Source organism: Lactuca serriola, chromosome 5, assembly GCF_051521515.1.
Source record: "Lactuca serriola cultivar US96UC23 chromosome 5, Lser_US96UC23_V15, whole genome shotgun sequence".
Taxonomy (NCBI): Eukaryota; Viridiplantae; Streptophyta; class Magnoliopsida; order Asterales; family Asteraceae; genus Lactuca; species Lactuca serriola.
In genome coordinates this window covers 308438250-308455970 of record NC_136412.1, presented here as the reverse complement: position 1 = coordinate 308455970, position 17721 = coordinate 308438250, and the positions used below count along the sequence as shown (strand labels likewise).

Sequence of the window (17721 nt, the reverse complement as noted above, 5' to 3'; positions counted from 1 at the left end):
GGGAGAGAAGGGATGGAGCAACCATAGTCGGCTGGCCCTTCAAATCTATTTATAGGGCAAATTTGGCCCTTGCCACGTCGTGGGATCCTTTTTCCACGTCGTGGGCTTGGTCGTCATTGCAAGTTGCATCTGGGGGACTCCCGGAAGTGTCAGGAGACTTGCCACGTCGTGGCACTGCTTGCCACGTCGTGGTCTCTGACAGTTTTGGGGTTTCACGCCCCGAACTTCAGAAATTCATAACTTTCGCATACGAACTCCGTTTTCGACGTTCTTTATATCGACGCGAAGGTGAGATTATTCTCTACAACTCTCGTTTAGAATCCATTGGCTAATTTTGATTTTATTTTTAATATATTATAAGTATATTACTTATATATTATCTTTAGTAGGCTGGGACAGGAAAACTCCGTTCGAAATTCATATCTCCTTCATCTGAACTCCGTTTTCGTCTGTCTTTCCGTCGTTGCACTACTATCGATGAGATCTTAAATTCTCATTTAGGTCACTAAGGATATATATCTATCTACCTTAAATCACTATTTACGTCGCGCTGGGTCGCGCCGGTTCTGTCGCGAAACTTCGACATGTCATAACTTCTTCGTTATAACTCGGATTTTGGCATTCTTTATATGCACGGAAACCTTGTGACATATACTACAACTTGGTTAAGATTAATCCTTCTATATAATCTTCCATCAAAAAGTCATTTTTGATGCTTATCGTCTCTAATTTGACTAGCCCGGATCTACGGGCGTTACATAAACCCACAAATCAAAACTGAAATTTTAATGATAATTGATGAGGGTATGGTTAGGGTTTACCTGAGAATAAGAGTAAGGTAAGAACAGTGATGAGCCAATAGGGGAAAACAACAATAAGAGCAACACGAAGAGTGATTCCAAACTCAAATCATATTCAAACTTTTTTTACCCAAATAGAAAGATTTCATTCCAAATATGAGTCTAAATATGAGTTATTAGAAATGTTAAGAATTAATTTTTATGAAATGAAACATAATCCCCTCTTAGAAACTCAAGAAACATTGTAGATTTGAATATTCATTACTTAGATAAGAAATTGGAAAAGAGAAAGTGAAAACGTACACTTAGAAAAAGCAGCAACAGACTTGGTATCAAACGCAACGATTAAAGAAGGCACGGGGACAAAAATGCCGCCACCAAAACCACCAACTGTTCCAAATACAGAACCCAAGAACCCTATTATCGTTGCCGTAACAATTCTCCAATTCAACTCCAATTCCTGAATGAAAACATCAAAGATGAAAAACCCATTCGGTTATATAATCAAAAGTGTCAAGGATCATGATTTCGGGACTTACAGGCTAGATTCTATTGTCGAAGGAAGAACACATAGCAACTGGGAAGAACACATAGGATTGGTTTGATGTATGAAATCGATGGGGTGACCCTTTCTGGTATCGATTGAAGGAAGCGATTGGGTTTAGAGCAAAAGAGAGAGAGAAAACTAAGAAGATCATGACGATGGCGATATATGGACTTGGCATCTGTCTATTCGACTAACAAAAAAAACCTCAAAAATAATCAAAACCACAATATTAGATAATGATCGAAAACCAAAAATAGAGATGAAGGGATGGTCAATTACTTTCTTGTAGGTTGTATCGACCACATAGGACGGTGTTAACAAGCGGCTGCCGGAGAAAAAAGAGAAATGAGAAATCAATTAAACAAATCTCTAAATTTCTGGAGGCATTTGAAGAGGCGAGGTATATGTGAATTAGGGATAAGTTTTTCAACATGATTAAAGTAAAAAAGGAATGATTAGGTTACAATTAAGAGAGAGAAAGAGGGTAGATGACGAAGGAAAAAAGAGAACAGCGTGTAGCGGTGTTTGAGTAATAAGGATAATGTCAGCAAATAATTCAATGGTGAAAAATTAAAGATTAAAATGTAATGAATGGTCCTTATTTTTTAAGATTAGAATTTAAGGTCTTTTTTTAATAATATTTAGAGATAAAAACACATGTGTATTTCTAAAAAAGAATTATTTTTAAAAATAATATTTAATCTGCAATGCAAAGCTATCATATAGTCTAACAAATATAATATGCTAGAAATAAATATTTTTTCCAACAAAACAAAGCACCATACATTCACACCCATGTTCTTATCAACTATATACACTATTAATATTTAAATTAATAAACAAAATTTAGGGACAACTCAACATCTAATATAAACAAAAAAATATTTTTAGAAATTAATAATTAACATTTAAAATTACTTTTATACACAAAAATGTTTAGAGTTAAAACGATGTTTCGTGATCGACATATCACGCATACAAAATCATATCCAATATTTATCTTATTGATTCATTCTTATCAAATAGACAAATATCATCACAATTTTGTTATATACTGTATATTAAGTTTAAACATGTAGAAACCATGGTTTTAAAAAAAAAATATTGATAATTCGAAATCGTAATGGCTGAATGGCAAAAAAAAATATTTATTTAAAAAGATAAAAATTTTATTTGTAAGCATTCTACTTTCACGTATTTGTTTTTTTTAATAATATTACACCGGTATTTCTTCCTTTCACATACTTTCATTTATGTTTAAGGGTTATCTCATTTATATCTAATAAACTGTAGACATACCTACTTACTTATATTTATATTTGCAATAAACAAAAAGTGAAGGGCAAAATGATTAATTTAAATGTAAACGAATTAAAAAACATATACTTTTTTATGTTACCTAAAAATGAAATAAGCTACGGTTCAAAAAAATATTTTGCTAATAGAATTGAGGGAAAATTATGATTTTGGCCTCTAATTGTTTCCTTAAAGAGGTGACATTTACTAGCATTTTTCAAATCCATATTTCAGTTTCTAGGATTTCATTTTAGTTTTCGAGAATGAAAGCTTTGAACTTGTGATGAGATCTTTATGAACATGCATAAGCTCCTCATAGTTTCCTACTTGTGTTATTTCATATGTTTTTCCCAGCTTATACACAGTATCAGCTTTTGGCAATCAATTAAAGTATCCTAACAATGTTCCAAAGAGCAAACCTTACATGAATGACCAGGTTCACCAACCACATGTTCTCAATATTCTGAAACCAACTTTTAAGATATTCAGTTTTTAGGACTATATATGTAACACAACATTAGTATATGTTTTTGGACTGTACAACGCAACTTAAGATGAGACACTCAACTAACGAAAAAATGATCATTAGACACTCAAATACAAAAATTAACATTGCCAAAAAATAAAACAATAAATACAAAAATGAAACAATATGTGAACGTCAAGTCAAACAACAAAATAAATTGTACATCAAGCAAAGCAATTGAAATACAAACGATAATAAGTCGTACTAACAGGTGGAAGTTCAATCAAGTTTTACCCTCTTGATTAGAATAGAAATTAAACCTATGTAAACAAAAAGATTTACTTTCTTGGTCAGAATAGCAAACATCAAAAACACCCTAACAACCACTACTAGAAAATTTGATCAATAGCTACAGCACAATCCGTAGCTATTCCGTAGTTATAGGCGGATAGCTACAGAATTGCTACGGAAAAATGGCTGTAGCATAATGGCCCGTGGCTAAATTATAACTATGGATTAGCTACGGAATAGCTACGGAAAAAAATAGCTACGGAATCGCTACAAAGCTAAATAGCTACGGAATAGCTACGGACCTGAATAGCTACGGATTCAAATAGCTACGGAATAGCTACGGAACTAAATAGCTATGGAATAGCTACGGACCTTAATAGCTACGGAAATCCGTAGCTCTTCCGTAGCTAACCTCGTTTTTTTTTTTTTTTTAAATTAATTTAAAAAGTTCTAATTTTTTGTCAAATACCACATTCAATTCACATTTGTCCCACATTCAATAACACATTTGTCCCAAATAACATATCCTAAAAATGTTTCCTTCAAAGAAAAAAATGGAAATTCAAATACAGTAAATGAATACACATCTCGTATCCAAGCTGCACAATATTATCAGTAAGACGGATGAATTTCTTTTGCCTAAACAATTACAAGTAAAGGATATGAAGTAAATTATAAAAAGTTGATCTATAAATATTTCAAATCTTAAAATTCAAATATGCCACTTAGAAAACCAAAACATATACACCTTAAAAGGAATTGCATAAGAATGTTATATAAATTCCTAAGTTAATTCACCTTGGAAACAATAATTTCTATTTGTTCTTGCTTCACCAGTTGAGAGACCATGGTCCTACAAAAATAGAACACACTTTAATGTTGCCTTCGTAGGTGGCATGTAATGGTAGATACACAAATGTATAAAACAAAATTTTGACTTATTTGAATTTCATAAGCCGAACATGGTGATTCAAAGATTAGTAGGGTGATTGAGCTTCCAGAACTATTTCATGATTCCTAATCAGAATAACAAGATGTAAAAAATATTGTAATGTGAATTGTATTAAATTTAAGAGGTTGAAGATAAGGTTAGTGAATAAGAGACAAGTATTCCCCTGTTGCACTTAGTGTCACTTATCAGTTCCATTTCTTTGTGATTTCATTCCATCATAACAAATATGCCATAAAAGAAAGGCGATATATGGGATTGAGAGCAAAAATAAAAAGGAAAAACTATTGTAGTCACCATAAGAGCATAAATACGGGTCAAAATTCCCTTCCTCATCAATTTCATATGTAGAGCTAAACAAATAAATCTCTTTTCATGATTATGAAAAAAGGACACGGATTCTTACCAGTTTAGCATCTCCTCCTTGTTGTAGTTGATGCAATTATAAAAGCCTGAAACACAATTAGTGAGATCATTATTAAACTGATGTTAAGGATTTTCAAGTTAAAGTTGTTTATTTTCTCACTATCTTTAAGAAGAAACATCAACCAATACTCACAGATCTGTCGAATTCTAACATGAAGCATCTTTTAACATCTTCTTTTGTAGGTTGGCAACTATATCTGTCACGCCTTGATTTCAGATCTGAATACATCATGAAATATTCTCTTTTCAAGTTATAAATCAATATGATAAGCATCTTAGCTCATTAATGGTTGGTAGAAATACTAAAGACCATACATGATGAAATAGAGTATATCAGGATGTACCACTAAGAAATCCTCCATTTAACCACTATCTGTCATATTTAGATTAATTAATCCCTGTATTAGACGGTTAAACCCATTAATATACAATACTAATTACATCTACAATGTGATGGTGGTGTAATGGTAAGGGTGGTGATAGTAGTGATGATGATGGTGATGATGGTGGTGGTGGTGATGATGATGATGACGATGATGATGGTGGTGGTGGTGATGGTGATGGTGGTGATGGTGATGGTGATGATGGTGATGATGATCATGATGATGATTATCATGATGATGGTCATGATGATGATGGTGGTGATGATGATGATGGTGATGGTGATGGTGATGGTGATGGTGGTGGTGGTGGTGATGATAATGGTGATGATGGTAGTGGTGATGATGATGATGATGATGCTGCTGGTGGTGGTGGCGATGATGGTGATGATGGGTGATGATGATGATGGTGATGATGATGATGGTGATGGTGATGATGATTATGATTATGATGATGATGATGATTATGATAGTGGTGATGGTGATGGTAATGGTGGTGAAGGTGATGATGATGATGGTGATGATGGTGATGATGATGATGGTGATGGTGATGGTGATAGTGGTGGTGATGATGATGATGATGGTGGTGGTGGTGGTGGTAGTGGTGATGATGGTGATGATGATGATGATGATGATGGTGATAATGATGATGATGATGGTGATGGTGATGATGATTATGATTATGATGATGATTATGATGGTGGTGATGGTGATGGTGGTGATGGTGATTATGATGATGATGGTGATGATGATGGTGATGGTGATGGTGGTGGTGATGATGATGGTGATGGTGGTGGTGGTGATGATGATGATGGTGGTAGTGGTGGTGGTGGTGGTGGTGGTGGTGATGATGGTGATGATGATGATGGTGATGATGATGATGGTGATGGTGATGATGATTATGATTATGATGATGATGATGATTATGTTGGTGGTGATGGTGATGGTGATGGTGGTGATGGTGATGATGATGATGATGATGGTGATGATGGTGATGATGGTGATGGTGATGGTGATGGTGATGATGGTGCTGATGATGATGATGATCATGATGATGATGTAGGTATACATGTTTGTGAGATGTTTTTGAACGTATTCATAAGCATTATAGTGTTAAACCACTAAAACGAGCAATGGATCGTGTATGTGCACACATATTTATGAATGATATTAATAGCTATAAATTGGTGAAAATATAGATAATCATGTATAATAGAGGTGTGAAAAAAAGTAGAAAAAAAACGACGTTTAGTACCCGAAATATCGAAAATAAGAAAAATCCGTAGCTAATCTGTAGCTAAATAGCTACGGATTGGCTACGGAATTCTAACGGAAAGCATATTTCGTAGCTAATCCGTAGGTAATTAGCTACGGATTGGCTACGGAATATGCTTTCCGTTAGAATTCCGTAGCCAATCCGTAGCTAATTAGCTACGGATTAGCTAGGGATTTTTCTTATTTTCGATTTTTGGGGCACCAAACGACATTTTTTCGCTTCATTTTTTTCACACCTCTATTATACATGATTATTTATATTTTCACCAACTTATAGCTATTAATATCATTCATAAAGTCGTGTACACATACGAGATCCATTACTCGTTTAGTGGTTTAACACGCTTATGATCTACATTCACATATAAAATATTCACAAACACGTATACATACACAAATACGTGTACTAATATATCACAACTCATTCATGTATGTAAAAATACATATACAAAATTAAACCCATCACAAGATAATGAAAAGTATAGTGATTACATCGTTAAACTGTGAAACGAATACTTGATCCCGATGGTACACACGACTTTATGAATGATATTAATAGCTATAAGTTGGTGAAAATATAGATTATCATGTATAATAGAGGGGTAAAAAAAATGAATCGAAAAAAGCAACGTTTGGTGTCTGAAAAATTGAAAATAAGAAAAATCCGTAGCTAATTAGCTACGGATTTTTCTTATTTTGATTTTTCGGGCATTAAACATCGTTTTTTCTCTTCGTTTTTTTTCCACCTCTAGTATACATGATTATCTTTATTTTCAATAACTTATAGCTATTAATAGCGTTCATAAAGTCGTGTGCACCTTCGAGATTTAATGGTTTAATATTGTATCCGTAGCTATTCCGTAGCCATTTTGTAGCTAACTAGCTACGTAATAGCTACGGATTAGCATTCGTAACTATTCTGTAGCTATTCTGTAGCTAATTAGCTACAGAATGGCTACGGATTAGAATCCGTAACTATTCCGTAACTATTTCGTAGCTAATTAGCTACGGAATAGCTACGGACAAGCGTCAGTAGTTATTTCGTAGCTATTCCGTTACTAAATTAGGACGTCCCATTCTATAGCTAATCCGTAGTCATTCCGTAACTAATTAGCTATGGAAATTTTCCGTAGCTATTTTCCGTAGGAAAATATCCTTTTTTCTAGTAGTGAACAAAGGCTACAACATGAATATTTAAACTAATAGTTGATCAACAAAAAAGGGGGGGAAGATGGGTGAAAGCGGCTTTATATAAGGTGTATGCGGAGTTAACATATTAAGCCCGATTTAAATCTGGAGATTATTTTGCTTCCAGATTTTTTGAGATTTCCTTGCTGGTTTCAATACGAATTCAATTCAGGATCACCAAAATAATTGACACACTGTTAATCCATTAAGTTGCTGATTTTGAGGGATTTGAAATTAACCATTCTAATATAAAACGGATTTTCAAGGAAAGGTATATTAGGTAGTTTACGAAGATGCCACATACCAATAAATGGACTCTTTTTATTATAATAGCGACTTTTTAATTTAAATTTAAATGTTAATCTTCAGAATCCTTTTAGATTTTAAATACGACTTACCTTTTATTCACGGTTGTTTACGCGTCCCTACAAAACCATTCCCTATAAATATAAATCCTAACACAACTATTTCTCAAAACACCTTTAAGGCATTAACCTTCTACAATCCTTCTAGATTTCAAATAATCATCGGACAGTGGTTCTCTTCACAAGGATGGCAGGTTTAAAGTTCAATTTGGTGGTGATGATGGTGCTCATGCAGTTTCACGGCATGGTGGCTCAGACTACACATGTGGTCGGCGACGCCTTGGGGTGGAATATTCCACCCAATGGACCTTCTGATTACAACACCTGGGCATCAACTCACACATTCAAAGTTGGCGATGTTCTTCTCTTTAACTTCATCACCGGATTCCATAACGTTGCTGAAGTTTCGGGGGCGGCTTACTGCCCATGCACCACCGCCAACCCCATCTCCATCGCCACCACCGGCCCCGCTAGAGTCACTTTAAACACACCTGGCATACACTATTACATCTGCACCGTTGGAACTCATTGCCAAATTGGTCAAAAACTAACCATCAACGTCTCCGCCACGTCTGCCACCCCTCTACCACCACCATCGTCCGCTACTCCCGCATTTGTTTCTCCACCCACACTTTTTTCTCCACCCACAGAAGGCACCATTCTACAACCGCCATCACGCAGTTTTGGTTCATCTTTCACCGCTGTGATACCCTTCAGTTTCTTGGGGATCGCTTTAGCTTTCTTTTATTAGGTCCAGTGCATGTTTACTTAGTTACGCTGAGATTTGTGTACGTAATTCGTTTTTTACTCTTTTTGATTTTATTCCTATATTTCATGAACTTATAGAGATTAATTGATATTGCTTTATACTGTTTATATGAGTATTTCCATTATATTCGGCTTTTTTTTTTTTGAAAAGAAACATGGACTACACCACTACGGAATCAATATTACTACGTTATAATTGAATATGCGACAATTCTGATAAATTTTAGAAAAGGGTTGCTCGACTTTTTTTTTATTGCATTTAAAGATATGGTGATAATGTGAAAGATTAAACCACGCTCATCTTTACGTAAAGATCCTTCAGGAGTGATGTAATTTTTATGCAATAAAGGGCTAGCTGATATATGTCTCTGAAGCACGTCTCTTCCCATCATAAATACAAATCCCTCTCAATTTAAGGGATCGATCAAACTTATATGGCAGCTTAATTTTGAGCTGAATCAAGTGGTGGTTATGTCATGGTGGCATACATGCGGTTTCATACCATGCACGGTGGCTAAGAGTACCCATGTGGACATGTGGTCGGTGGTCCAATGGACTGGACTACTCCTCCGTTTGGATCCCTTATCTACTCTATTGGGCTAGTGTTTGGTTAAGTTTATTTAAGCTAATTTTTTAACTTATTACTAGTCACCAGTATAAATTAAAAGGATTATTTTGATAAAAATAACTTATTAAGGTGTCATACCGAAAATAAGTCAAAATTTATAAGTTACTTTAACTTATTAGCTTATAAATTATAAACTATAAGTTGAAAAGTGTTTATGAAAAATGATAAGCTTAGCTAAACACCGCCATATATAAAGACCTTAACTAGTACATAATGTATTAAGTATTTAATAGTGATGATTTTTTTTTTGGTGCGGTTGAAGCCTAAAACCACACCATTAAAACAATTTCACATTAATAAACAAAATAACCGCACCATTTAAAATATTTATTGGTGTTGTTTTTTATATCTGCAGTAAAAATATTAAAAAAATTATTTTTTTTTTCAAAACCACACTATAAAATACATTTATAAAAATTGAAACCACATCAAAAAAGATAGGGAGCCACATTAATAAAAGTTTCACTTCCCTCTAAGAGGTTCATTTAAATTTTCGTTTCCCTCTAATATTTTTACTTCCCTTCTATATATTTCCCTTCTAATAAACTGCATCAATAAGTACTAAATCATTTGAAGTGATGTTTGACATTTATGGAACTAGATCAAAGTGGGACAATGACCACATCAAGTGGGACTATATTGATGAGTTTGAGCCAGAAGAACATCCTATATGCTAATGCAAACCTTAATGCTTGGATCTAGGTTTCTCTAATTATACATGCATTCATCCAAGACTTTCAAACCCTAGATCTAGTGTGTATAATCGAAATTAACACAACAAAATAGATCTAGATGTTTGCCTTGTTGTTGATTGAAGATCTTGAAGCCTTGAGAACTTTAGCACCTCAAGTGTTGTGCCTCTAATGAATCACAAACACCAATAGCAATTGGAGGAAGCAAGAGAGAGATGGGAGAGGATAATTTCGGCTCTAGGACTTCTAGGGTTCAAGTTGCTGAAATCCCTAGCCTTAAGGGTCTTTATATAGGTGTGGAAATTAAGGTTTCAGTGATTATCCTTATCTGGTTACTTAGCCACCAAGCAGCCCAAGGATAATTCTAGAAGCCCTATCTTGGACGAATTCCTAAGGCCTTATCCTTAGAATTCGTCCACTCTATCTTTTAGGGTTTCCTTGCCTAACTTTGCAACTATCACATAATTACAGTTCATCCCCTTAAGTTCAATTAACTTCTTTTGATCACAAAACTAATTCTTAATTAATTATTGACCAATTTTAATTAAACAAATATGATTTCTCTTTTAATATATTATTCTTATAACATATTAACAAACCATAATCACCTCTTTCTGTATTATTCCTCCAGTCAAGTTGCTTTGGTGAAGGCAACCCAAAAGGACCATGCACAACCAGGTCAAGTACATACCAAATATAGTTATGGACTTAGACACTAATCCAATAGTCTCCCACTTGGATAAGTCTAATAACTACAAATGCAAATGCAACTTCTGGATCCGATTAGCAATCGCAGTTCTCAAAACTCTTGATCTTATCAATAACATGTCCTTAAGATAAGGGATCGTATAATCCTCTGTTCTAGATATCGTGCAGACAATTACATGGAACATAGTCATACTTATTGTCCAGCAGTTTGTTTCTCGATCTCTGATTCATTTGACATAGAACTTAATTGAACACATCAATTCAGTCATGACCGGGCCCGACACATAAGTCAAATGAAATCATCAAGGGGCCATGATATCGCTTTTAACCTCTTAGGATAAAAGAAACAGATAAACTTCGACTTATATGCATTTACTATCCACTAACCAAATCATACACAGCAATGCGTTTTATAACATCAAGTTACTGATGCGTTTACGCATTATCAATGCACCACCAATTGGCAAACAATAAATCGTATATCTAGGTTTTAAGACCATATGATATTATCATCTTGCGATCACTCGTGATGAATTCAATGAAGTGATTCCAGCAAGTGTGGGTCTATTCCAATGCTCAAAACTTGTTCATAAGCACTCATGAACGTTGTAGCAAAGTTTTGCTATGTCCAATACACTTTAGACCATCTACACATCAATTCATGCCAATCTTCATTCATACCTACTTCCAACATATGAATGACTGTGGATAGTTTGAATAATTCTTATTATTCAGGAAGTCAAAACATGCAAAATGAAACAATAGGTAAACAATTAACATAAGACAGTAACATTACTAATAAATAATACTCTTTTATTTAATCATAAAATGTTAATTACAATTTATCTATTACACGTTTCTAAACTATCTAATCTAAACTAATATCGTCCTTCAGCCTGATGCTCCTAGCGTGCTATAAGTGTTTAACCCTGCTCAGTCCCTTCATAAGCGGATCTGCTAGATTATCCTCCGACGATACCCTCTTTACTACGAGGAGTCCTTCCACCTATTGTCAAATAAAGTGATATTTTATGTCAATATGTCGAGATCTGCCATGATCCCTCGTTCCTTGGTCAAGGCAACAACTCATTCATTATCACAGAAAATTTCCATAGGCTCCTGTATGGCCAACACAACTCCAAGGTCTCCAATGAAGTTCTTCAACCATATTGCCTCCTTTGACGCTTCGCTCGCTGCAATGTACTCTGATTCGCACGTTGAATCAGCTACGGTCTCCTGCTTGGAACTTTTCCAAGTCACTGCTCCTCTATTTAGGGTAAAGACCCAACCTGACTACGAACGGTAGTTATCCTTATCGGTTTGAAAGTTGGCGTCACTATACTCTCGCACCTTTAAGTCATCACTCCCACTGAGGACTAGAAACCATTCCTTGGTCCTCCGAATGTACTTAAGAATGTTTTTTACTACGGTTCAATGCGCTCTACCAGGGTTCCCCTGATATCTGCTGGCCATGCTCAAAGCGAAGGCCACATCAGGGCGAGTACAAGTCATAGCATACATAATCAAGCCAACTGCGGAAGCGTATGGTACTCGGCTCATTTCTGCTATCTCGACTTCGATACTCGGACTTTGAGTCTTACTCAACTTGGCATTACTTTGGATTGGTAACTCTACCTTCTTTTGAATTCTCCATACTAAAACGTTTTAGTAACTTGTCCAAGTAAGTGTTTTGACTAAGTCCTATGAGTCTCTTACTTTTGTTTCTTAGTATCCTTATTCCTAGAATATAGGCAACTTCTTCGAGGTCCTTCATAGCGAAGCACTTCCTGAGCTAGAACTTAACTTCCTGCAGTGTCGAGATGTTGTTTCTTATGAGTAGTATGTCATCGACATACAATACGAGGAAGCTTACTATACTCCCACTGGCTTTGACATATACACATGAATCATCCTCGCTTCGTAGAAAACCAAACTCTTTCACCTTCTCATCGAAACAAAGATTCCATCTGCGAGACGCTTGCTTAAGTCCATAAATGGACTTCTCAAGTTTACACACTCTATTGGGATGCTTTGCATTGACAAAACCCTCTGGATGAGCCATGTAAACATCCTCAGCCAACTTCCCATTAAGGAAAGCGGTTTTGACATCCATTTGCCAAATTTCATAATCATGAAATGCAGCAATCGCCAGCATCACCCTAATAGACTTTATCTTCGCAACTGGTGATAAAGTTTCATCATAGTCAACTCCGGGAGTTTGAGTGAAACCCTTCGCAACCAATCGCGCCTTATATGTGTGCACATTCCCGTCCATGTCGGTCTTCTTCTTACAAATCCATTTGCACCCGACCGTCTTACGACCTGGTACGATGTCAACCAAATTCCAAACTTGGTTGTCATACATGGACTGAATTTCGCTGTCCATCGCCTCTTTTCACTTTGCAGACTCCGGGCCTGACATGGCTACCTTATAACGGTTAGGTTCGTCCAAATTTATTAGTATACTATCACTAATATACGTATCCCCTTCTGTAGTAATATGAAAACCATATAACTAGGGTTGAAACCTAACTCTTTCAGAACGTCTAAGAGGTAAGGACTCGTCAATCAGTTCAACCGGAGTTTCCTCCTCGGGTTGAGTGTCGATGTTGGAGGTTCCTTCATCGCTCGACTCTTGAATCTCTTCAAGATCGATTTGCCTCCACTGTCCCCTTGGGTTATGAGTTCTCGCTCTCGGAAAACCCCTCTCCTCGCAATGAAGACAACATTGTCATTCGGTCTATAGAAGAGATATCCAAAGGACTTCTGCGGGTAGCCGATGAAAATACACTGCTCACTACGAGGTTCGAGCTTGTCGTGAGTCTCTCATCTTAGGAAATCCTCGCAACCCCAAACCTTGATATGTGACAACAAGGGAGTTTTCCCTATCCACATCTCGTGAGGTGTTTTGGCAACCTTCTTCGTAGGGACTAAGTCAAGGATATGGGCGGCAGTCTCTAAGGCATACCCACAGAATGAGATAGGTAGTGAAGCACGGATCATCATGGAACGAACCATGTCCAACAATGTTCGATTACGCCTCTTAGCCATATCGTCCAACTGTGGTGTCCTAGGTGGCATCAATTGCGAAACGATTCCGCATTCCTTGAGATAGTCGTGGAATTCAAGACTTAGGTACTCTGCTCCTTGATCGGATCGAAGTATCTTGATTTTCCTGTCTAACTGATTCTCCACTTCTTGTTTAAACTCTTTGAACTTTTCAAAGGAATCTGACGTGTGCCTGATCAAGTAGATATACCCATATCTACTATAATCATCGGTAAAAGTCATGTAGAAGCGGCTTGCATCCTTTATAGTGGATCTAAAGGGTCCACATACATCGGTGTGTATGAGATCCAATAAACCCTGTGACATCCTCAATTTCACGGCCAGAAAAGAACGATTTGTTTATAATTTGTTTTTAAAATCAGAGTAATCTTTTACAGAAAACAGTTGCGGAATTTGTTCCCAAAACAAAATATGATAAGAATTTATCAAAACATTTCTTTAAAGAAATGTATTTTCATTATATAACAAAATCTCAGGATATCATGTTCAATATAGACCAAAAGCATAAACAGAACAACATAGACCTTACACAGTTAATTATACTACGGGTCTATTATCCATATCTCTCGTTATGTCAGCCAACTTATGCTCTTGTGCCACAACCTGTAATACAAAGAAAACTGAGTGGGTCAGGCTTGGGAGCCTAGTGAGCATATAGGGTTTTCAGCCCACAATATTATATCTTATATATATATATATATATATATATATATATATATATATATATATATATATATATATTCAATCATCAAACGATCATTCCAATTACCCATCCCCATTATCTTCCTTACTCTTAAGGGTCTACCCTAAGAGTCATCTATTCGTTCACTCCGTATTAGGCACTAAGACAATAGCTTCCAGGATTCTTTATTAGGCACTAAGACAATAGTTGCCAGGATTCTTTATTTGACACTATGACAATAGCTACCAGGATTCTTTATTAGGCACTAAGACAATAGTTGCCAAGGTTCTTTCGTAAAGCACTAATTCCATAGCTGCTATGGTTCATTCATCGGGTACTAAATCCATAGCTACCAGTGTAGGTACTAAGTCCATAGCTACCAACGTTTATCTAACAGTACTAATTCCATAGTTACCATCGTCTATCTAACAGTATTAAATCCATAGCTACCAACATTCGTCTATACGGTACTAAATCCATAGCTACCAAGGTTCATCTATACAATACTAAATCCATAGCTACCAAGGTTCATCTTTCACCTCATCCTCAAACTCATCCTTCATCACACACCAACTATTTCGTCTACCCACGTTCTACCCAACATATTTGTATATATAACATACATATACAGTTTAACTCATTTAAAACCTATATAAAACATCCATTCCACGCTTATCTCAAATAAACAACAATATATAAACACATAACACGTATTTCGTAGCAAATACTTAATACTTATGTGTTAGAAGAAAGTAACTATACACTCAAACATAACATAGATGTAATACATGTTGGAATAGTGTCTAAGGCTGCAACTATATTAGGCAAGTATTTGACCCGGTTGTGCATAGTCCTTTTGGGTTGCCTTCACCATAGCAACCTGACAAGATGATTTATTATGAGAGAAGAAATATTATTAATATATTATGAGAATAATATAAGGAATAACAATATTATTATTTGATTAATATAAGTCATAAATTAATTAGGAATTAATTTGGTGACTTAAAGAGATTAATTGAATAAAGGGGTATAAACTATCAATTGTATGATAGTTGTACTTTGGGCTATAAATCCCTTATGGATAAGGGGGGACGAATTCTAGGGCTTAGGATAGGCTTAGATTTCATCCAAGGGCTTATCTATTAGGGTATTGGATTGCTTATGGCCTAAGTTATCCAATTAAGGTTTAAGGGTGAAACCCTAGGAGCCTTACAAGTATAAAAGGACCCCAACGGTTAAGGAAATCAACACTTGTGCTTTAGAAAGAAACCCTGGCCGATTTTCACTTCCCTCTCCTCTCTCTCAAATCATCCTCTTGCTAGTTGGTGTTTGTAAGCCATTAGAGGAGTGACAATTGTGACTCTAAAGCTCCAAGGACAAGAAGATCAAGCAAGTGATTCAAGGTAAACTTCTAATTCTGATTTCTTATTGTTATTATAATCTATTAGCCATTAGAAGTCTTGGATTCAATGCATGCTTAATTAGAGAAACCTAGATCCAAGCATTAGGGTTTGCATGTGCACATAGGGATGTTCATATGGCCAAAACTCATCAGTGGTATCAGAGCCTAGATTGGTTTCTATTGAATTGATGGATTGGTTGCTTGTTTGATGCCTTCAAAATTTGAATTTTGTGGTTCTATCTGATGGACTCGGCGAGTCCGATAGTGGACTCTGCGAGTCCATTGGGGTACTCGGCGATTCCAAGCGTCAGAAAGAGCAAATGTCAGGATTTCTTGTTGTTTATCTTTGAGATACTTGCATTTATCATATTGGATCAATATAAATCCGATTTTATGATATATATGAGTATATTCTTGATCTAATTGAAGATATTTATCAATTAATAAAATATTTATTTCCTTATGTGATAATTGATTAATTATTTTGATTAAATTGGTAAATTGTTTTGCAAGAAATTATTAAATAAATCAAATATGGATAATTATGTGATTAAATGTTAATTTAGATTATTCGTTGTTTGATCCCCTATGTTTTGAAAAGTTTAAAACTTGCCCTCAAGTTTTGAAATTTATATTTTGTGATTAAAAGTTTAATTTAGACAATTTAAATTTCAAACCCTAGAATTTTACAAGTTTAAAATTCAACCCTATACTAATATAATATTACAAGATTAATATATATATATATATATATATATATATATATATATATATATATATATATATATATGTATGATTAAAATGCTAGTCTTACCGTTAGTAGGCCTCATTCACGAAGCCGGTCTATAAGGTGGGTATAAGGTTGCTGCCTATAAAATGGCGCTTAATGGGTGTACACTCACACCCATCGCTTGCTTGATCGGTGGAGGGTCGTTAGCCGAACGGGTAGGATAAGGCAACCTTATCTCTTCATTAAAAGTATAATATGAAATACAAAGTAACTACATGTTTTTCAAAATTTCCCAATCCTAGTTACTTTAGGAAAAGTGAATTGATGCAATCCCATGAAATTACACTTTGCACCCTTGTTAAGAAGTTAGTGGAGCGTGTGTGGTTTACCGGCACACTAATTGGTTCTAAGCAAAGATGGCAAAGGGTGATTCATTGTTTATCATAGTTCGATGAAGCGTGTGTGGTTTACCGGTACATCGAATAGGTGATTGCTACAATGAAGGCACCATGTGAATTTGCATGGTAATTCACACCCACTTTGTGATCCTCGGTATCCCAGTCACAAACGAGAGGGGCATATCGAGATTTAAACATGCCATTGAAAAGTTTCAATGAATCTCATCCAAACCTAGGAATTCTCAATACATTTAGAACTAAAAGTTATGTTTTCATGGTGGAGAATTAGTGAATCGTCATTCACTTACCTTCAAATTGTTTGCATGTTAGATTACGGCGTCCCTTTTCGAATATGTAAATATTGTTGTTGGATCCTAGCCCTAATTTTTCTTATTGGGTGATAATTAGGGATTCAAATTCTAATCTATCTTTGTCCTTTCTATTTGTAGATGTCGAACGCGAACAACTTTGCTGCTAGTTCGTTTACATTGATGAGCCTTTGTCAAAAGGTGACTTTCGATAGGACGAACTTTAGCGAATGGATAAGATACATTCGCACAATTTCTCGCTATGAGGACAAGGAGTATGTCCTCGATGAGAAGCTCGAGAAGATCAACCCAGAAATCGCTACTCCAGCTGAAATGACTGCTTTTGAGAC

The 17721-nt window shown here is 35.5% G+C and overlaps 1 pseudogene; it reads left to right on the top strand.

Annotated features, from left to right (window-relative positions):
* The first annotated feature begins 8170 nt into the window (after positions 1 to 8170).
* On the top strand, positions 8171 to 8734 carry LOC145050738 (stellacyanin pseudogene; annotated as a pseudogene).
* Positions 8735 to 17721: the final 8987 nt, after the last annotated feature.